Genomic DNA, 22,683 nt, shown 5'->3' on the forward strand with positions numbered 1-22,683 from the left:
AATAGCTCAGACATCAAGAGTAGATTAAATGAGACAACACACACAGCATTCATAGAAAAGAGCCAGGCTGTAGTAAGTGAAAATAACTGTTAGCTCACATAATTGAATTTACCACCTTTGCTGTTACAAGTTCAGAGGAGCATTAAAGACTCACTCTGGCCAAGGGGTGAGGAATAAGGTGCCGTTTTCTGGGCATCACCAAAGTCAGAGACCACAGGTGTTGCCAGGCTGTTGTCTGGACAACACTCTCCTTCTCCACATTCCACGGGGAATTTCTGTAAGACACAAGTAAGTCACTGAGTGAGGATGATAGGTTTCACTCTGAGAGATGCTGCTATTCTTAGAGGACAAAGGGGGACCAATGCTTTCTCAGTAACTGAGATTATTCCAAAACCAGTCAAAGTAAGATCTTTCGATTTTCCTGCATCTCTGACAGCCCAGGCCACCATGCATGCTCTCTCTCCCTCTCTGTCTCTCTCTCTCTCACTCACACTCTCTCTCTCCCCTGCCTCCCCCAACCACCACCGAATCCTCCTCTCCCATAGGTCTCTTCCCTTGCCTGGCTCAGATTTCCCGAGAGAAGCAGGACAGGACTGTCACAGAGTCTAGGTTAGGGGAACATGGATGATAGGACCACAGGTGCAAGCTCAGTCACTTGCTGGTCTCTGCACTGGGGAAACCAGCCCCAGCCAGCAGCCCTGGGAGCCTGGGAGAACGAAAGAGGTTGTATCCCAGATCCTGGAAGAAGCCAGTGCTGCTGCAGTACCTCAGCAGGGAGCTGTCCCTCCAGTGCTCCAGGGGGACTTGGGCACATGCCAAATGCCCAGGTGCTGGGCCTGGATGTCATAGTAGCCAGGGTTCTGAGAGCAACACACACTCAGCCTGCCCAGCCCAGGAGGCCCACCAGCCAAAGACCCACACACGCAGCCCTCACTTGAGCTGAGGGCTCTGGGCATCAAGGGGGCAGGTGGCAGCCCTGTTCAGACACCCCTCCAGCAGATGATGAAGTCCCACCACCCAAACAGCGTTGGTAGGAGGAAGTTCTGATTCAAGACATGGAATTCTGTCTTTCTTCTTCTCCAGCCCTACCTCCAGTCCCATCTCCCACCCTCCCTTCCACAGGCTCTGCTCCAGTCACACTCAGCTTCCCACCCTTTCCCAGCTAGGTGATCAGTGCCACCAACCTTGTAGTCATCGCTGGTGGCCGCCTCTGCAGACCCAAAGGTGTTGTAACTGGTCCAGTTGCCATCCCCCTCTGCATAGTCTGCCCTGCTGCCCTGCTGACTGGACCAGAGATCACCCACTGTACATTTCCCATGCATGTAGTTCTCATGCACACTGGCCCTAGGGTCCAGCGGCCACCCCCAGAGGTCATGTCACAGAAGGTCTGGTAGATGACTCCATTCTCAGTGCAGAGAATACACAGGCCATCTGCAGAGGGAACCAGACCAGAGACCCCCTGTCTGAGAGCACATGGTCCATCTCAGATCCCACAACCAAAACTGTCCTGGGAACCAGAAACATGATTGAAAGGCTTCTCCACTGAATCTTATCACTGAGTGTCCCTACTGGCGCTGACATCTCCCCAAGATCAGAAGACCATGCCCCATGACTGAGGCAGAGCCTAGAATTATCAAAACTTCCAATGACTTTCCTCAACAATTGAAACACTGAAACCCAGCAATTCTACTCCTAGGTATATACCCAAAGCAATTGAAAGGTGAGACTCCCAGGCTTGGACACCAGTGTTTGTTGCAGCATTACTCAGGTGGTCTTTCCTCTGTGCATGCATCCCTAGTGACTCTGTGTGTGTCCAAATGTCTTCCTCTTGTAAGGATACCAATAAGTGGATTGGACCCAAACTGATGGCCTCATTTTAACTTCATAAACTCTTTAAAGACCCAATCCCCAGAATGTCCCCAGTTGTCCAGTGGTTAATACTCCATGCTTCCAATGCAGGGGCACTGGGTTCAGTCCCTGATCAGGGAACTAAATCCCGTGTGCTGCAGCTAATGGAGTAAGCATGTCACAACTGAGACCTGACACAGCCAAGATAAATTTAAAAAATGAAGAAGAAGCTTTAAAGACCCAACTCCCATACGCACTTGTGTTCTGAGGTACTCGATGTTAGAGTTCTGGCATGAATTTGGGGGAAACACAGTTCAACATATGATAATCTGTGTTATTTTTTTTACAATATGTATTGAAGTATAGTTGATTTACAATGTTGTGCCAATCTCTGCTGTACAGCAAAGTGACTCTGTTATACACATATAGACAATTCTTTTTTTTTAAATTCATTTCCATTGTGGTTGATCACAGGGTACTGAATATGGTTCCCTGTGTTATACAGTGGGACCTGGTTGTTTATCCATCCTGTATATGATAGATTACTTTTCCTAATCTCAAACTCCCAATCCTTCCCTCCCCCAAACCCCTCTCCCTGGGCAACCACAAGTCTGTCCTCTATGTCTGTGAGTCTGTTTCTGTTTTGTAGATAGGTTCATTTGTCCCATATTTTAGCTTCCATATATAAGTGGTAGCATGTGGTATTTGTCTTTCTCTTTCTGACTTACTTCACTTAGTATGATAATCTCTAGTTGCACCCATGTTGCTGCAAAGGGTAATATTTCATTCTTTTTTATGGCTGAGTAGTATTCCATTGTATATATACCACATCCTCTTTATCCATTCATCTGCTGATGGACATTTAGGTTGATTCCATGTTTTGGCTATTGCGAATAGTGCTGCTATGAACATAGGGGTGCATGTATCTTTTTGAATTATAGTTTTGTCCAGGTATATGCCCAGGAGTGGGATTGCTGGATCATATGGTAATTCTATTTTTACTTTTCTGAGGAACGTCCACACTGTTTTCCATAGTGGCTGCACCAACTTACATTCCCACCAACTGTGTAGGAGGGTTCCCTTTTCTCCACACCCTCTCCAGCATTTCTTATTTGCTGCCTTTTTAACAATGGCCATTCTGACCGGCGTGATGTAGTACCTCATTGTAGTTTTGATTTGTATTTCTCTAATAATTAGTGATGTTGAACATTTTTTCATTTGCCTACTGGCCACCAGTATATCTTCTTTGGAAATGTCTTTTAAGGTCTTCTGCCCATTTTTTGATCAGATAACCCATACAAATTTGTAAGATTAAGAAATATCTGTAACAAAAAAAAGGGATCACTTCCTCTGACTCCTTTCTAGAAGAAATGAAGTTCTTCCCAGAGTCCCCAGCACACTTTTCCTCATGTCTCAAAGGGAAGAGATAGGACACATGCCCACTCCTGAATCAGCCTCTGGGAAGGAGGGTGGAACCCCCTTGGTGGTCTCCAGCTAATCATCTGGACATGAGATGATGTTGGTGACCATAGAACGAGGTTCTTCTAAGGCCCCCATTACTGAAATGTCCTCTTGACACCTTCTAATCCTCGCTGTGTCCACTGTTGGCCCACTCTCATCCTGTCCCCATGTGCTGCCAGCAAGGGTCCTTATAAACCACAAGCATGTCCACGATCCCAGTGAAAACACTCATGTTGTCAGCTAGAGCCCCAGCTCACACTCTACACCATGGGGGCTGCATCAGTCACCTACTGCAGCACAACAAGCCACTCCAAACCCAGCAGCTTAACACAACAACAGCCATTTCTTTTGCTCATGAGTCTGCAATTTAAGCAGAGCTCAGTGAGGACGGCTTGTTTCTACTGCACATGGTGTCCCCGGGACATTTGAATACCTTCTCTCTCCTTCAATCACTCCTCTCTCCTTCTCTCCTCCCTCAATATCCTGCCCTCCCCCCAAGCACCTCAACTTTGCCTTCTCTCTCCCTACTCTCCTTTCCTCTTTTCCTCTTTACTTTCTCTGACTCCTGACTCCTTCCTCTTATTCCCCCTTCCTCTCTCCATTAACCCTCGTCCCTGTTCCTCATGTGGAATCAGCTGTGGTCAACCATCCTCTCTCTCCCACCCCACAAAGCACCGTGGGACCTGGGACAGATTTCTGGTCAGAACTCTGCCTCCTCCGAGTCTCTTCCAGAATCATGATAAAGAAACAAGCAGAGTGATCACAAATTACATAACTTTGAATGTTTTCTTCATCTGTTTCATTTTTTTCCTAATCCTTTTCTTTCTGAATTGGCAACTCCCAACTCAAGTGTCAGCACTTTCATCTTTGCCTCAGGCGTTTATGTGTGGATGTTCCAGGCTGGGATAAATAGCGCCAGAAATGGTTTTGGAAACAGGCTGTCAGGAAGGGCTTTAGAGTCTAATCACTCACATATGTGAAAGGAAGGGGGACTGTTGCTACCAGTCAGTGGGATTGGTGAACACCTGGCACTTGCCTCTCCACCTTTCTCTTCCCCATTTTGTGCCCTTGTGCCCTGTAGGTCAACTTCCCTTATCACTGAACTTCCACGTGCACCAGAAGTTAGGATTCAGCAAGAGAAGTTAAGAGGGAAACTGTAGACCCACCAAGGAACATTACAGCTTTGGCAGTGAGGAGGAGCTGGGGAAACAGAGGGAAGTAGGAGGTCGAGATGGCAGTCAACTCATCTTTCTACTACAGGACAGACTAAACAGGGGAGACAAAATACAGTTTGAGGCTGGGTTGTGTGTGGTGACAAGCTGAGGCTTATTAAAAGGTGGAGGAGGGTTGGTCCAAATGTAAAAGAGGGAATAAATAATTGATTCTGATAGAGTATTGCTTTTTGTGAATTTAGATTCATCACCAATCACCAGTCTGTATCAACATAACTCAAAATGTAGATACAGCCACTGTGGAAAACAGTATGGAGGTTCCTTAAATTACTGAAAACAGAATTACCATATGACCCAGAAATCCCACTGCTGGGCATATACCCAGAGAAAACCATAATTCAAAATGACGTGTGCACTCCGATGTTGATTGCAGCACAATCTACAATAGCCATCACATGGAAGCAACCTAAATGTCCACCAACAGACGAATGAATAAAGAAGATGTGGTACATATATACAATGGACTCACTCAGCCTTATAAAGGAACAAAACTGGGTCATTTGTAGAGATGTGGATGGACCTAGAGAGTGTCATACAGAAGTAAGTCAGAAGAGAAAAGCAAATATCATATATTAATTCATATATGTGGAATCTAGAAAAATGGTACAGATGAACCAGTTTCCAAGGCAGAAAAGAGAGGAACAGATGTAGAGAACTAACACATGAACACCAAGGGGAGGAAGGGAGTATTGGGATGGATTGGGAGATTGGGATTGACATATATACACTAACATGTATAAAATAGATAACAAATGAGAAATAAAAAGAAAGAAGGGGATAGGACAGGGAAGACTCCTCAGTATTCTGTAATGGCATATATGGGAAATGAATCTAAAAAAGAGTGTACGTATGTATATGTATAACAGATTCACTTTGCTGTACACCTGAAACTAACATAACATTTTAAATCAACTGTACCTCAATAAAATTTTTTAATGTTTTTAGGCAAAAAAATATTGACAGTAGGTTTGTGTGTAGAGAGAGAATAGTGTGGAAGGTAGCCATCCCCCTTCCAACCTCACATCCAGCCCAGCATCTCCAGTGACTTCTATATGTTTTATTGTACAAAAAATACTTTATTGTAAAACATTAACACACATACAGAAAATGATATAAAACATACATTTTCACAACTTATCAAAAAGCAAATAGCTATGGAATCACCACCCTGTTTAAGAAATAAAATTTTCCCAGTGCTCCAAAAATACTCCTTCCAGATGACTAAGTCCTTCTAAGCCGTGTCCTGGGATCTGTTTTGTAGATACTGAAACCCCCACCAGGTGGAGGAAGTTAACTGTATGCTCACCACAAGCAAGTAGACCCCAGATCAGTTGGAACCTGAAGGTTGATGATGTTGACTCCCAATTACCTCACCATCAACCAATCAGAAGAATGTCCACTACCTGATCCTGCACCTGCAACCTGCTTCCTCACCCGGTCACTATAAACATTTCCCTGAAAGCCATCGGGAAGCTCAGGGGTTTTTGAGTGTTAGCTACCCAAACTCCTTGCTGGGTGCCTGCAGGAAATGCTGCACTTTCCTTCACTACAACCCTGTGTCAGTAGATTGGCTTTCCTGCACACAGGCAAGCAGACTCAAGTTTGGTTTTCTAACACCCTGATGACGAGAGAGAAATAAGGCAAGAGGTATCAAAAATGAGTCAATCCCAGGCTGGGCCTTGGCTGCAGCTTTAGCCACTCCAATGCTGAGGAGCACCTGGGGAGTCTGTGGGAACCAAGTGTGGTGAGAGGAAGAATCAAGATGGTGGAGTAGGAGGACGTGTGCACACTCCCTCCTGCAAGAGCACCAGAATTACACCTAAGTGCTGAACAACCATCCACAGAAAGACACTGGATCTCACCAAAAAAAACCACCCCACATCCAGAGACAAAGGAGAAGCCACAATGAGATGGTAGGAGGGGTGCAATTGCATTAAAATCAAATCCCATAAATGCTGGGTGGGTGACTCACAAGCTGGAGAACAGTTATACTGCAGAAGTCCTGAGGGTTCTGAGCCCCACATCAGGCTTCCTAACCTGGGGGTCCAGAAATGGGAGGAAGAATCCCCAGAGAATCAGACTTTGAAAGCCAGCGGGATTTCATTGCAGGACCTCCACAGGACTTGGAGAAAAGGAGACTCCACTCTTGGATGGCACACAAAAAAGTATGCTCACCAGGACCCAGGGGGAAGGAGCAGTGACCCCATAGGAGACTGAACCAGACCTACCTGCTGGTGTTGGAGTGTTGCCTGCAGAGTTGGGGGGCAGCTGTGGCTCACCGAGGAGACAGGGGCACTGGCAGCAGGGGTTCTGAGAAGTGCTCATTGGTATGAACCCTTCCAGAGTCCACCATTAGCTCCACCAAAGAGCCTGTAAGATCCAGTACTGGCTCACCTCGGGCCAAATGACCACCAGGGTGGGAACACAGCCCCACCCACCGGCAGACAAGCATATTAAAGTGTCACTGAGCTGAACCCACCAAATTGGAAAAGTTTTACTGAGCTCTGCCCACCCAGCCCAACCCACCATCAGTCCCTCCCATGAGCCTCCTAGACAGCTTCCTCCACAAGAGGGAAGACAGCAGAATCAAGCAGTATCAGCAGTATTTCATCTTGAAGAACTGAAAATCACAGCCACAGAAAGATAGAGAAAATGAAAAGGAAAGGATTTTGTACCAGATGAAGGGACAAGATAAAACATCAGGAAAACAACTAAATGAAGAGGAGATAGGCACTCTTCCAGAAATAGAATTCAGAATAATGATGGTGAAGATGATCCAAGACTTTGAAAAAAGATTGGATGCAAAGATGGAAAAGTTGAAAGAAATGTTTACCAAAGACCTAGAAGATTTAAAGAACAAACTAACAGAGACATGTAACACAATAACTGAAATGAAAAATATACTAGAAGGAACCAACAGCAAATTAACTGAGGCAGAAGGGCGAATAAGTGAGCTGGAAGACAGAATGGTGATAATCACGGATGCAGAAAAGAATAAAGAAAAAAGAATGAAAAGAACTGAAGACAGCCTAAGAGACCTCTGGGACAATATTAAGCACACCAACATTTGCATTATAGAGGTCCCAGAGGAGAAGAGAGAGAGAAAGGACCTGAGAAAATACTGGAAGAGAATCTAATTGAAAACTTCCCTAACATGGGAAAGGAAATAGCTACCCAAGTCCAGGAAGCTCAGAGAGTACCAGGCAGGATAAACCCAAGGAGAAACATGCCAAGACATAGAGTAGTCAAAATTGACAAAAATGAAAGACAGAGAAAAGTTATTAAAAGCGACAAGGGAAAAACAACAAATAACATACAAGGGAACTCCCATAAGGATAACAGCTGATTTCTCAGCAGAAACGCTGCAAGCCAGAAGGGAGTGGCACGATATACTTAAAGTGATGGCAGGAAAGAACCTGCAACCAAGAATACTCTACCCAGCAAGGATCTCATTCAGATTCAATGGAGAAATCAAAAGCTTTACAGACAAACAACAGCTAAGAGAATTCAGCACCACCAAACCAGCCCTACAACAAATGCTAAAGGAACTTCTCTAAGTAGGAAACACAAGAGAAGGAAAGGATCTACTGAGACCAAAACAAAACAGTTAAGAAAATGGTAATAGGAACAGACATATCGATAATTACCTTGAATGTAAATGGACTAAATGCCCCAACCAAAAGACACGGACTAGCTGAATGGATACAAAAACAAGACCCATATACATGCTGTCTACAAGAGACCCACTTCAGACCTAGGGACACATACAGATGGAAAGTGAGGGGATGGAAAAAGTTATTCCATGGTCTCATAGATTCAGAGTTCTGAGAGGAGGTGGAATAAGTGAGAAAGCTCACCTCAATTCCCAACAGGGCAAATGATGGTTACACTTGATGTTTTTCTAGGTGTCCTGGATGTTTCAGATTGGTTTTCTGTTTTTTTCTTAACTTTTTCCAGATCTTTATTGGGGTATAATTGCTTTACACTGTTGTGCCAGTTTCCACTGTGCAACAAAGTGAATCAGCTGTATTTATACATATATCCCATATCTCCTCCCTCTTGTACCTCCTTTTAGTTAAAAAAAGAAAAAAAACTTTAGGCTCTGCCATGTGGCTTGTGGGATCTTAGTTCCCAGTTCAGGGATGGAACCTAGGGCCTTGACAGTGAAAGTGAAGCATCCTAACCACTGGACCACCAGGGAATTCCCTCAAGATGGATTTCAAAGATCCTTTAAGGGTCCTCTTAAAAAACAAATGTCAGAGCTGTCCAAATTAGCCATGAGTGATTTGGGGGAGGTGAGGTGGGGAGCCGTGGCCACTCAAAAATGTATGCATCACCTAGCATGATTTCTTCTATGAATTATTTTTTACTTAAACAAAAGATATGATAGTGTTCATGAAGTTCTGAATCTTTTTTTGTTTTTGATTTTCCCCCCACAGTAATTATTTTTTAAAGGAAAGAAAGGAGCACAGCTGCACACAAGCATTTGAAGAGCGATGGTGTCTGGGCAAAACACAACCAGAGAAACAGAGCATGTTCCCTATGTCTTTGCACAATAGACAACATTAAAAAAAAGCAACTCACTAACATAAGAGCTTAGACATGAGATGATAAAACATAAGAATGAAATGGAAAACTATGGAGCTGAGGAAACAAAGTACGAAACATAACTTTATTAGAAACTAGCAAATAATTCAGAATCACAAAGAAAAACAGAACATGGCTGAAAATGAAACAAATGGCATAGAGGCAAGACTTGGAAGTGAATGCACTGTTGAGAGAGAAAGAGAAGCTTTTAAAGCAATTAGAGGAGTGGAAGGAGGCTGCAAAGGAAGCTTTTGGAGTGCCGGGAATCTTTTGTATCATGAATGGGGCTGGGGTTTGGTGGTTGTGTACCTCTGTTAATACTCATCACTTTAAACAGACACAGTTTTGGTATGTAAATTATACCTCTCTAAATTGATTTTTAATGCAGTTTTTAGCGATAAAATGAGAGGGAACCTAAACAATCCAATACTGAAGATAACTGGATTCTTAAAGTAGAGGTTTCAACACATGAAACAGAAAAAAAAATGTTCATAAATAAAATATGTGAAAAATGTGCCCAAAATACAGTTTGGAAAGGTACACTGTCTTCCAGGAAAAAGTGATAAAAAGTGTTTAAAATTAAAAACCTAAAGGTTTTGGACTTCCTAGGTGGCGCAGTGGGTAAGAATCTGCCTGCCAATGAAGGGGACATGGGTTCGATCCCTGCCCCAGGAAGATAGCACATGCCATGGAGCAACTAAGCCCATGCGCCACAACTATTGAGGCTGCGCTCTAGAGCCCGTGACCCACAACTATTGAGCCCATGTGCCACAACTACTGAAGCCCACGCACCTAGAGCCCGTACTCCACAACAAGAGAGGCCACCACAATGAGAAGCCTGAGCACCACAAAGAAGAGTAGCCCCCGCTCACTGAAACTAGAGAAAGCCCATGTGCAGCAATGAAGATCCAACACCTCCATAAAATAAATACATAAATAAATAAATTTATTAAAAAAAATCTAGACCTTTCAGCAGAATAATGCCCCCCACGAAAGATGCCCACACCCTAATCCCTAGAATTTATGAACCTGTTACAATTCATGTCAAAAGGGATTTTGCAGATGTGATTAAGGTTATGAACCTCAAGAGAGGGAGATTAGCCTAGTTGGCCTAATCTAATCAGGCAAATCGTTAAAAACAGAAAAAATTCTCTGTCAAACTTTAAAGAAGTTACTTAAATAAAACATGGGAAAAGAAAGCATATGAACTATATTCTGTTCACTTTGGTAGAAGACAAATTAAATGTCTGAATTTATTCTTCAATGAAACTATCATTCAATCCAGAGAGAAATCATTGTCTAAAAGTAGAAAAAAGAAGAATGTTAAAAAATAGTTATCTCAGATGTAATTCCAGGGAACTGGGAAGTCAAACTAGAATAACCTCCATTCAGACCCAGCTTGGTGTTCAAATATTTGGAGAAACGTCATGGACGTGGTAGCAATGAACCAAAACTGAACTTAGAAGCCCAGACGCTATCCTTTGTCTCTCCCTACTACCCTTCCTTTTAAAAGTTCTATCAGTCAGGATGCTTCTGGCTGCAATTAAGGAAAACTAACCTCAAATTATTGTGTCATAAAGTGGACATATTGACTCATGCAAACGGGAAGTGCGGAGTGATATCTTCTGAGCCTCAGTAGGACTTCGGCTCTGTGACTCCGCAATTCTCAGAGTTTGTTCTTGTCTGGGAGCTGGCATTGGCCTTGGGGGGGGGGTGGTTATCTACCCCGCAACCACTCCAGTCTAATTGAGATGGTTTATATCATATGCCTGCCTCTGAACTAGTGACTGGGACCAGAGGACTTCACATCCTGCCTGACTTAGGCCTGGGTTATGCATCTATTACTGAACAAATACCTGTGGCAATAAGGACATTATGGGCCATCCTGAAACTGGGGATGGGCTCAATCCCACCCAAACTTCACGACTGCTATGCATAGAAGAGAGGAAAAGGGGAAGAATTACAAGTGTTACAAAAGTGGTGTGGTAGAGACTGGCTGGTTGTTCGAAGCCATTTCCTGGGCACAAATAGATATAGACAGATCACATTTCCCAGGCTCCAGGGCAGTTAGGTGTGGCCAGGTGGCCAATGCAACAGACAGACATGGACTATTTCCAGATCTGGTTCCTAAAAGCCTCTCATCCACAATCCCTCATGCTCTTTCCCCTTCTGCAAGCTGCCCATGCAGACATGCAAGGTGATCTTGGGGGGGCCATGTGTTGAAGATGGCAGAGCCACAGGAATGGAAGGAGCCTTGGGCCCTGAGAAGAGTACTCCACTGATCACGAACACCTATTTTACACTTTATGTGACTGAGCAACTTCTTTCCAGGTTGAGACTTCTGTATATCTGGGGGGTTGTTACAACAGTCAGCCTATCCTAACAGGTGAAGAAATTAAATTAAGGTCCACAAGGTTGGATGACTTGCCCAAGATACAGTTAACTGATGAAATAGACACAAAAACACAGGATGCAATGATCTTGCGACAGGAATGCAAAAGCAGAATAGAAAACAAGTATAAAAAGAGAAGTAACGAGCAACACGGTGTCACTAAGGATCTTTTAGGCAGGATGTACAAGTGAGGAAGCAGGGTAACTGCAAAGCCCTTTCTATGTCAAAACTGGTGGAAATTTTCCCACAAGTTATCTCCCACAAGTTATCCATTCTTCTCTCAGCAAACAGAATTACTGGAAAGTTCTCTGATAACTGAGAATGCAAACTGCTTCAGAGTCAGAATTAGGAACAGTAAGTCCTATTACACATAAAAGTGGTATTAATTCTCAAGCTGAAAAGCATTTGGGGGCTTGGGCTGCACCCCAGTGCAGGGGCAGCTACTGTCTGTCTGACCAGCACCCTCCCTGCCTCTGAGAGCTGCTCCCCATCCGACTACCTACTTCTGGGAAAGCCATTGCTCCTCACAGAGGCCAGCACTGGCCACTGTGCAGGCAGGTGTTCCAAGCCAGGCCATCGTAGTTCTTCCCAGGAATTAAAGGAAGAGGCTCAGTCCTGCTCCACTGACGAAGCTGTGAAATGTGAGGCCGGGAGCTATTGGTGGGCACTGTTTCTTGCTGAGCAGAAAAACAGCAGCCCAAGAAAATGAAGCTGGCATCACATGGAAGGGAAAGATGGAGAAGAGTTGTGGTTTCACGTGGCCCGGAGGCTGGCATACCCCTGTCCTTCCCATGGTTTGGTTATGTAAGCCAGGCTATGGTGGCCCACAAATTTCACTTTGGGCCTCTGCTAGTTCAGATTAGGTTGATGTCACTTGGCAATCAAAAGAATCCTGACCAGTATAATCAGGAAAATTGCCTGAAAACACAGACAAACAAAAATCTTCCTAACATCTCACAAATCTCCAAAAGTAAAATGAAAAGTACAGAAGTAGCAACATCGAGTATGGACTCAGAAACCAGGGTACTGGGACTGAATCCCCGTGTGGCCAGTTACTAGCCAGGGAACCTTGGGAAATTGTTAAACCTCCCACTTGCCTCGGTTTTCTTACTCTTAAAGGTGAACCTTTAGGGTAACACCAAGCCCACTGGGTTTTCTTAAGGATTAAATTAGCTAATACACATAAAGTACTTGGAACAGTACCTGGTATGTAGTAAACATTCAATATAGGATGGATTTATCATTATATTTTATCAGTCTTAGTTGGTTTCCAGCTTAGTGTCCCATGTTTTTAGTAAGTCAAGGTGGAACAAGCCAGGTGAAAACAGGTGCCAAGCTGACCAGAGAAAACAGCATGTGTGTCCCACAAAACCTGATCCTCAGCAGTGCACCATCAAATCCAGATGCTCTTTCATTTGTAATGAAGGGACAGCTTCTTCAGGTGCCCACCAAGGAGAGGCCAGTTCAGCAGCCTCACACCCCTCCAGGAGGTGAGCAAGACCAGCTGTATCCGCCACCAGCAGGCTCCTCTGCTCCCTAGGATATCCATTCTCTCCAACGTCCTCTAACTCCCTGGGCCCTCAGGGCCACAGTGAAACAGCCAGGAGGGCAAATGCTGTCCCAGAGCAGCCTATAGGGACCTCTCCATCTTCTGTACATGCATGACCTTGACAGTGAGAACCCTTCATCCTATCTTAGGCTCATCTTTTTTTTTTTTTTTTTTGTAATGGAATTTAACAAAGAAAAATTTGAGGGCATTTGTCCCAGACATAAGATACTTCCTACAACAATCACCTACTTCCTTCATAGAGCTCTACCTTCTCCAAAGTTCTTCTGCTATTTCTGCTGATTAAGTTAGGGAGAAATTCTCAGCAGAGTGCTTTCATGGAAACTGCACAGTCAAAAGCCTAGAGGTTGGGAACTTCCCAGGTGGCTCAGTGGATAAGACTCCATGATCCCGATGCAGGGGACCTGGGTTTGATCCCTGGTCAGGGAACCAGATCCCACATGCATGCTGCAACTAAGAGTTTGCATGTCACAACTAAGAAGCCAGAGAGCCACAATTAAGGAGACTGCCTGATGCAACTAAGGAGCCCTGGAGCCACAACAAAGGTGCCCACATGCTACAACTAAGGAGCTGCTGAGCTGCAACTAAGGGGGATGCCTGCTGCAACTAAGACCTGGTGCAAACAAATAAATAAATAAATATTAAAAAAAAAAGAAAGAAAGAAAAGAAAAGCCCAGAGATGTTAGGTCCCTGAAAGTATAAGTACTTGAAGCGTTCGGTCTGTAAAGGTGTAGGATGAAGCTAGAGAAGGGGGCAGAAGGCACATCTGGCTGGGCTTTGAGGTCACGGAAAGGAGTCTAAATCTGGCAGTGGGCAGCCACAGAGGGCTGGAAGCAGGGAATGGCATAATCAGGTCTGCATCTGATTGCCGTGAGCCTCCTCTGAATCTCTGCTTGCAGGGCAGCAGATCTCCCAGACGTCCGCCTGTGGGACCTGCTTACGTGGGAAGTAGAGAAATAAGGTCTGAAGACATGTTTTTCAGAAGAATAGCTCAGGTGGGGTAGAAATTCCAGAAATTTTCCTTGTGATGGAGAAATAATACATAGGTAGATCATTTTAGCACCCTGGCTCTAGAGTGGCAGAGAAGGCTGAGAACAACGGGAGCAAGGCAAAGCCCTCATGCCACCAATTAGAAACCACTGACTCAGAGCAACCGGGTGCGGAAGCGCCAGGGCCCAGGGACAGTGTCGTGCTCACAGGGCTCTCTAGAGCCAAGCGATGGGACAGGCACACTGCTCCCACTGGCCACAGCCTGCCTGCTGGAAGAACACCTGCAATTCCTACTAGCCCTGACCCCTCCAGCCAGCCTATGATATTCTGCTCCAGCAGAAACTGAGCAGTAAGCAAACTGTACATTGGAGCAAAGCTAGCCTCGTAAACAAGTGAACCCAAACCAAAACCCTGTGATCACCAGAGAGATTCACCTGGGGTCTGAAGCTGTCCTATACTGCAGAAATATCCTTGGCCTCTCAAGACAAACACAGCTTTTGGCACTGAAAACTTTTTTGGTTTACAGGCCATAAAACCACTGCACCCCTGTTTATTCTTCCATTATCTCTATGTTCAGCAGCACTGAAAGGATTGTAAGAGAGCTTCTTACTCTACTGACCCACTGGTGAGAAAATGCAATTCTGATCAGTAAGCAAAAAGAAACCAGAAAAGTCTGTCACGTTTACGGTGCATGGCAGGTAGCCTCCCACACCTTCTCTCATACACTTATTTTATATACAAGGAACTGTCGCTCACAGACAAGTTATGTGACTTGAGCCGGCTCACAGCCAGAATTCAAACCCAAGCCTGATGCTAATTCCCCTGCCCTCTTTTGAACTGGAGAATTAGGGGTCAGGGAGACACATACAAACAGAGGCAAGCCTATTCCCTAATGAGTGTATCATCTAATAGGGGAGGCAACATCACATATCCCACATTACCTGCAAATGCCTGGTGCAGTTCCTGGTGCACAGTAAGCTCTAAAGAAATATGGCTTGAGTGAATGAAGGAGGTTTTGTTGTGATCCAATACTTTGTTGTCCAATAAAGAATCAGTGACTATCACACAAACTTACCAAACCAGAGTTTTCTGTGTAGATGGAGAGCTGATGAGGGAATTTCTACAATGGGGGAAAAGTGAGACTAGAAGGCCTCTAAAACACTTTCCAACTCAGTCTCTGAAAACTCATCCCACTGCAGACATTAGTGTCTAACAGAAGTGCTGATTGACTTTTGTCAGTGTTAAAAACGAGTCTATGTTTGTTCATACTGCACACTAATATCATTATATTTAACAATGTTCTGAAACTCCAAAGCAATCCAATAAGAAAACAAAGATTAAGAAGTATTACTGATACTGGACTTCCTAGATGGCGCAGTGGTTAAGAATCTGCCTGCCAATGCAGGGGACTCGGGATTGAGCCCTGCTCTGGGAAGATTCCACATGCTATGGAGCAACTAAGCCCGTGCACCACAACTATTGAGCCTGTGCTTTAGAGCCTGTGAACCACAACTATTGAGCCCGTGTGCTGCAATTACTGAAGCCCACACACCTAGAGCCTGTGCTCCACAACAAGGGGAAGCCACTACAATGAGGAGCCCGTGCACCACAATGAAGAGTAGCCCCCATTTACAGCAACTAGAGGAAGCCCATGTGCAGCAATGATGACCCAACACAGCCAATAAATAAATAAAATAAAGAGATAAATTCATTTTAAAAAAAAGAAGTATTACTGATACCGTTGGAAAGGAAAACCCAAAACCATCAGTCAGCTAATAATGTAAACATTTATCTCAAGCCAAGACACTCTACATTTAAAATTTATCTATTTCACAATAATAAAAAAAGGCGAGATTGGGGAAAGATGGCGGTGAAGTAGAAGGACATGGAATGCATCCCTATCCACAGATGCATCAGGAATACAACAAAAGGTGCAATAATTCCCACAGAGTACCAGCTGAACGCTAGCAGAAGAACTAGGACACCAGAAAGGACTGCAAAAATCTTGACATAACTGGGTAGGACAGAGGGGAAAAAAAAGGAGAAAGAGGAGGAGAAGAAAGGAAAGGGACGGGTCCCACACCTTGGGGAAGGGGGAGCTGAAAAAGAGGGAAAATTGCCGAATTCAGGGAAACATCCCTTATCTGACAGGGAAACCCCTTCTCCAATGGGGAATTTCCCTTGATTAGAAGGGAGGCATCTGGGACTGTTCAAAGAGGGTGAAGCAGCTGATCTGTGGCAGATGGGAAAGAGTGAGAAACACACGGAGGGTCCGCACCACAGCTCAGCATGTCTGGATGGAGACATCAGTTTACAGCTGAACAGGGGCTCTGGGAGCTGGAACATGGGAACTGGAGAACTGGTATAGGGTAAGAAACATTGTTGGCAGTGGGGAGATGGGCTGAGGGGACAGGAGGGAAGAAATCTGCTGTGGAGAATGCCTACTGTGGAAAGATGTGTGGCCATGGTGGCAGCTCAATACTTCTGGCTCACAAGGAGGGGGGGAGGAGCCACAGGTGTAGTCTCTCTCTAGGTGCCTGTGACAGACAAAGGAAGGCCCCCTCTGGGCCTGGCTAACACACTCAGGGGTAACAAAGGCCCTCCAGTGGGGCTGGCCTAGAGTGCCTGCATCCAAGAGCCAAAAGTCTGCAGAGTGGCCCAGCTCTGGAGACATTCTGTTTACACCTGAGCTGTCAGCTTCCCTCTGCAATAGGCACTACCACCGCTGCCTGAGCCACCCCAGGCAGGGCACTACTACAGGAGTCATATGCATGGGGGAGGAGTGGAGGTTGCAGTCACTCTCTTTGCCTGAGCCGCCAGTGTCCCTCTGCAATAGGAACTGCCACTGGCACCTGGACCACCTCGACCAAGGCGGGGTGCTACTGCTCACTCACTCCCACAGGAAGGAGCCACCATTGTACCCTCTCTCTCCCCACACACCAGCACTTACAGATGAACAATAAAGGAAGCTCTGCTAGTCACAGAGTAATACAAAAAGCCCAAGGTGGGTAGAAGGACACTTACAGCTGAGACCCCAAGGAAACAGAAATATTATTATTCAGTTTACTGATCTGGTCCATTCTGGGGTCAGTTCTAGCTTTTCTTTTTTTGTTTTAATTAATTAATTACAATCTTAGTCCTAAGGGATCTACACATTTTATAACATATTGTTCTATTCTATTTTTTTCTTCTATTTTTATTTTTAGACTTTCTATATATTTCTATTTCTAGCTTAGTTTTTTGTTGTGCTGATTTTATCTCTCCTACCTTCTTTCCTTCTCTATCTTTTATACATTTCTATTTTTTTCTTTTTCTTCTCATATTTCTAGTCACACTACACTCTTCTGTTGCACTGTCTTCTCTCCTTTGTTAGTTTATCTTAATATATTTATAATCAATATTACTGGTCTGCTCTGTTTCCTTGCTTTATTCTCCAAATGACACACTGCTTTGGTTTTTATTATTAGATTTTGTCTTTATCTTAGTTCTAATCATAATTGTCTGATTTTGTTTTGGGAATCTTCAGTCTATCCGGTTGTACTCTTGCTCTTTATTATATTTGATCCTAGCTTTCAAAATGTCCCTGAATTTGTGTTTGTGTGTGTGTGGTTGTTTGTTTGTTTGTTTGCTTTTTAGGGTTTTTGTTTGTTTGTTTGTTTGTTTGTTTGAATTTTTGCTGTTTTTCTCTTTGATTGTCTGATTGTATACTGGGGTTTTGCTGTCCGGTCTTTCTAGTACTTTATGTTCCATTGGATTTGGTATTTGTGTGTCTTGTGCATGTATGTGTTTCCGTGATTTAGTATTTGTTTGACTCAACACTCTGTCATTAGTCTGGGGCTTAGACACTCTCTTTTAAACCCCTTTATCACCAGGGCAAGGAACCTCTGAAGTCTGGACTACTTGATCAGAATTCAAGTAGGAGGCTCTGGAGAGGGAGCACCGAATCCAGGATGCCATACCACTAGGGAGTCCTCAGCCACAGGGAAGGTTAACTGTAGAAAATTCTCAAGGAGTCCTGTATCAGAATCTAAGACCCAGCTTTGTCTGACTGTTTGCAACGGCCAGTGCTGAATACCTCACATCAAACTACAAACAAGACAGGAAGACAAAGCCACCCATCAGCACACAGACTACCTAAAGGCATAGTAAGCTCACAGATACCCCAAAAGACACCACCTGACACAGCCCTGCTCATCAGAGAGAAAAGACTCAGAGCCACACACTGGAAAGCAGGCACCAGAATCTCCAACCAGGAAGCCTACTCAAGACACTGGACAAACCCCACCACAGGGAGCAGAAAGCAGAAACAAGAAGAATTACTACTACATAGCAGAGGGAAGGGAGACAGCAAATCCTACAAATTAGACAAAATGAGAAAACAAAGAAACACCTTGCAGGCAAAGGAGCAGGAAAAAACCCACAAGACCAAATAAGTGAAGAGGAAATAGGAAAATTGCCTGAAAAAGAATTCAGAGTAATGATAATAAAGATGATCCAAAATCTCAACAACAAAATAGAGAAAATACTAGAAAAAGATAATAAGGACTCAGAAGCACTAAAGAGCAAACAGACAGTAATAAACAACAAAATAACCATAATTAAAAATACTCTAGATGGTATAAACAGCAGAATAACTGAAGCAGAACAATGAGTGTTAGTTGGAAGATAGCATGGGGAAATAACTGCCACAGAGCAGGAAAAAGAAAAAGAATAAAAAGAATGGAAGACAGTCTCAGAGACCTTGGTGACAACATTAAGCACACCAACATTCAAATCATAGGTGTCCCAGAAGAAGAAGAAAAAAAGAAAGGTTCTGAGAAAATATTTGAAGAGGTTATAGTGGAAAACTTCCCCAAAATGGGAAAGGAAATAATTAATCAAGTCCAAGAAGTGCAGAGAGTCCCATACAGGATAAGCCCAAGAAGAAATACACCAAGGCACATATTAATTACACTAACAAAAATCAAACACAAGGAAAAAATATTAAAAGCAGCAAGAGAAAGGCAACAAAAAACATATAAGGGAAAACCCATAAGGATAACAGCTGATCTTTCTACAGAAGCTCTGCAGGCCAGAAGGGAGTGCCAGGATGTATTGAAAGTCCTGAAAGAGGAAAACCTACAGCCAAGAATACTCTACCCAGCAAGAATCTCATTCAGATTTGATGGCGAAATCAAAAGCTTTACAGACAAACAAAAGTTAAGAGAATTCAGCACCACCAAACCAGCCTTACAACAATTGCTAAAGGAACTTCAATAAGTAGGAAACACAAGAGTAGGAAAACACTTACAAATACAAATCCAAAACAATTAAGAAAATGGTAATAGGAACATACATTTCAATAATCACCTTAAATGTAAATGGATTAAATGCCCCAACCAAAAGACACAGGCTGGCTGAATGGATACAAAAACAAGACCCTTCTATATTCTGCCTACAAGAAACACACTTTAGACCAAGCAACACATATAGATTGAAAGTAAGTGGATGGAAAAAGATATTCCATGCAAATGGAAGTCAAAAGAAAGCTGGAGTAGCAATACTCATATCAGACAAATTAGACTTTAAAGTAAAGACTATTATAAGAGACAAGGAAGGACACTACAAAATGATCAAGGGATCCATCCAAGAAGAACATATAACAATTGTAAACATCTATGCACCCAACATAGAAGCATCTCAATACATAAGGCAAATGCTAACAGCCATAAAAGGGGACATTGACAGCAACACAATAATAGTAGGAGACTTGAACACCCCACTTACAACAATGGACAGATCATCCAAACAGAAAATAAATAAGGAAATACAAGCTTTACATGACACATTAGACCATCTTGACTTAATTGATATTTATAGGACATTCCATCCAAAAATGACAGAATACACTTTCTTCTCAAGTGCACACGCAACATTCTCCAGGATAGATCACATCTTGGGTCACAAATCAAACCTCAGTAAATTCAAGAAAATTGAAAGCATATCACACATCTTCTCTGACCACAATGCCATGAGACTAGATATCAATTACAGGAAAAAAAACTGTAAAAAATACAAACACATGGAGGCTAAACAATACACTATTAAACAACCAAGAAATCACAGAAGAAATCAAAGAAGAAATAAAAAAACACCTAGAAAAAATGACAACAAAAACACAATGACCCAAAACCTATGGGACACAGCAAAAGCAGTTCTAAGAGGGAAGTTTATAGCAATATAATCCTACCTCAAGAAACAAGAAAAAATGTGGATTAAAAAACCTAACCTTACACCTAAAACAATTATAGAAAGAACAAAACAATCCCAAAGTGAGCAGAAGGAAAGAAATCATAAAGATCAGATCCGAAATAAATGAAAAAGAAATGAAGGAAAGAATAGCAAAGATCAATCAAACTAAAAGCTGGTTCTTTGAGAAGATAAACAAATTGATAAAGCATTAGCCAGACTCCTCAGGAAAAAAAAAGGGAGAAACTGCCAATTCAACAGAATTAGAAATGAAAAAGGAGAAGTAACAATGGACACCACAGAAATACAAATGATAATAAGAGACTACTACAAGCAATTATATGCCAATAAATTGAATAACCTGGAAGAAATGGATAAAGTCTTAGAAAAATACAATCTTCCAAGACTGAACCAGGAAGAAATAGAACATATGAATGGACCAATCACAAGTACAGAAATTGAGACTGTGATTAAAAATCTCCCAACACACAAAAGTCCAGGGCCAGATGGATTCACAAGTGAATTCTATCAAACATTTAGAGAAGAGCTAACACCTATCCTTCTCAAACTCTTCCAAAACATAGCAGAAGGAGGAACACTGCCAAACTCATTCTACGAGGCTACCATCACCCTCATACCAAAGCCAAGCAAAGATGCCACAAAAAAAGAAAATTACAGACCAATATCACTGATGAATATAGATGCAGAAATCCTCAATATATACTAGTTAACAGAATCCAATGGCACATTAAAAAGATCATACACCATGATCAAGTGGGGTTTATCCCTGGGATGCAAGGATTCTTCAATATACACAAATCAATCAATGTGATCACATCAACAAATTGAAAGATAAAAACCACATGATCATCTGAATAGATGCAGAAAAAGCTTTTGACAAAGTTCAACATCCATTTATGAAAAAAGCTCTCCAGAAAATGGGCATTGAAGGAAATTACCTGCACATAATAAAAGCCATATATGACAAACCAAAAACCAACATTGTTCTAAATGGTGAAAAATTGAAAGCATTCCCTCTAAGAACAGGAACAAGACAAGGGTGCCCACTCTCACCATTATTATTCAACATAGTTTTGGAAGTTTTAGCCACAGCAATCAGAGAAGAAAAGGAAATAAAAGGAATCCAAATCGGAAAAGAAGAAGTAAAATTGTCACTCTTTGCAGATGACATGATATTATATATAGAAAACCCTAAAGATGCTACCAGAAAACTGCTAGCACTAATCGATGAATTTAGTAAAGTAGCAGGATACAAAATTAATGCACAGAAATCTCTTGCATTCCTATACACTAACAACAGAAGAGCAGAAAGAGAAATTAAGGAAACTCTCTCATTCACCATTGCAACAAAAAGAATAAAATAACTAGGAATAAACCTGCCTAAGGAGGCAAAAGACCTGTATGCAGAAAACTATAAGATGCTGATGAAAGAAATTAAAGACAATACAAACAGATGGAGGGACATAACCATGTTCTTGGATTGGAAGAATCAACATTGTGAAAAATGACTATCCTACCCAAAGCAATTTACAGATTCAATGCAACCCCTATCAAATTACCAATGGCATTTTTCACAGAACTAGAACAAGAAAACTTACGATTTGCATGCAAATGCAAAAGACCCCGAATAGACAAAGCAATCTTGAGAAGGAAAGATGGATTTGGTGGAATAAGGCTTCCTGACTTCAAACTATACTACAAGGCCACAGTGATCAAGACAGCATGGTACTGGCACAAAAATAGAAAGGAAGATCAATGGAACGGAATAGAGGACCCAGAGGTAAACCCAAGCACATATGGGCACCTTATCTTTGACAAAGGAGGTGAGACTATACAGTGGAAAAAATACAGCCTCTTCAACAAGTGGTGCTGGGAAAATTGGACAGCTACATGTAAAAGAATGAATTTAGAACACTTCTTAACACCACACACAAAAAATAAACTCTAAATGGATTAAAGACCTAAATGTAAGGCCAGACAGCATAAAACTCCTAGAGGAAAACATAGGCAGAACACTCTATGACATACATCAAAGCAAGATCCTTTTGACCCATCTCCTAGGATAATGGAAATAAAATCAAGAATAAACAAATGGGACCTCATGAAACTTAAAAGCTTATGTACAGTGAAAGAAATCATAAACAAGACAAGAAGACAACCCTCAGAATGGGAGAAAATACTTGCCAATGAAGCAATGGACAAAGGATTAATCTTCAAAATATACAAGCAGTTCATGCAGCTTAATACCAAAAAAACAAATAATCCAATCCACAAAGAGGCGGAAGACCTAGATAGACATTTCTCCAAAGAAGACATGTAGATGGCTAACTAACACCTGAAAAGATGCTCAACATCAC

General features: G+C 42.8%; 1 pseudogene; it reads right to left on the reverse strand.

Annotated features, from left to right (window-relative positions):
- LOC130844443 (intelectin-1-like) overlaps nt 1–12,097 on the reverse strand; it is a 32,597-nt pseudogene extending 20,500 nt beyond the window's left edge.
- Between the last annotated feature and the right edge of the window lie 10,586 nt (nt 12,098–22,683).

This window comes from Hippopotamus amphibius, chromosome 2 (assembly GCF_030028045.1).
Source record: "Hippopotamus amphibius kiboko isolate mHipAmp2 chromosome 2, mHipAmp2.hap2, whole genome shotgun sequence".
NCBI classification, from domain to species: Eukaryota; Metazoa; Chordata; class Mammalia; order Artiodactyla; family Hippopotamidae; genus Hippopotamus; species Hippopotamus amphibius.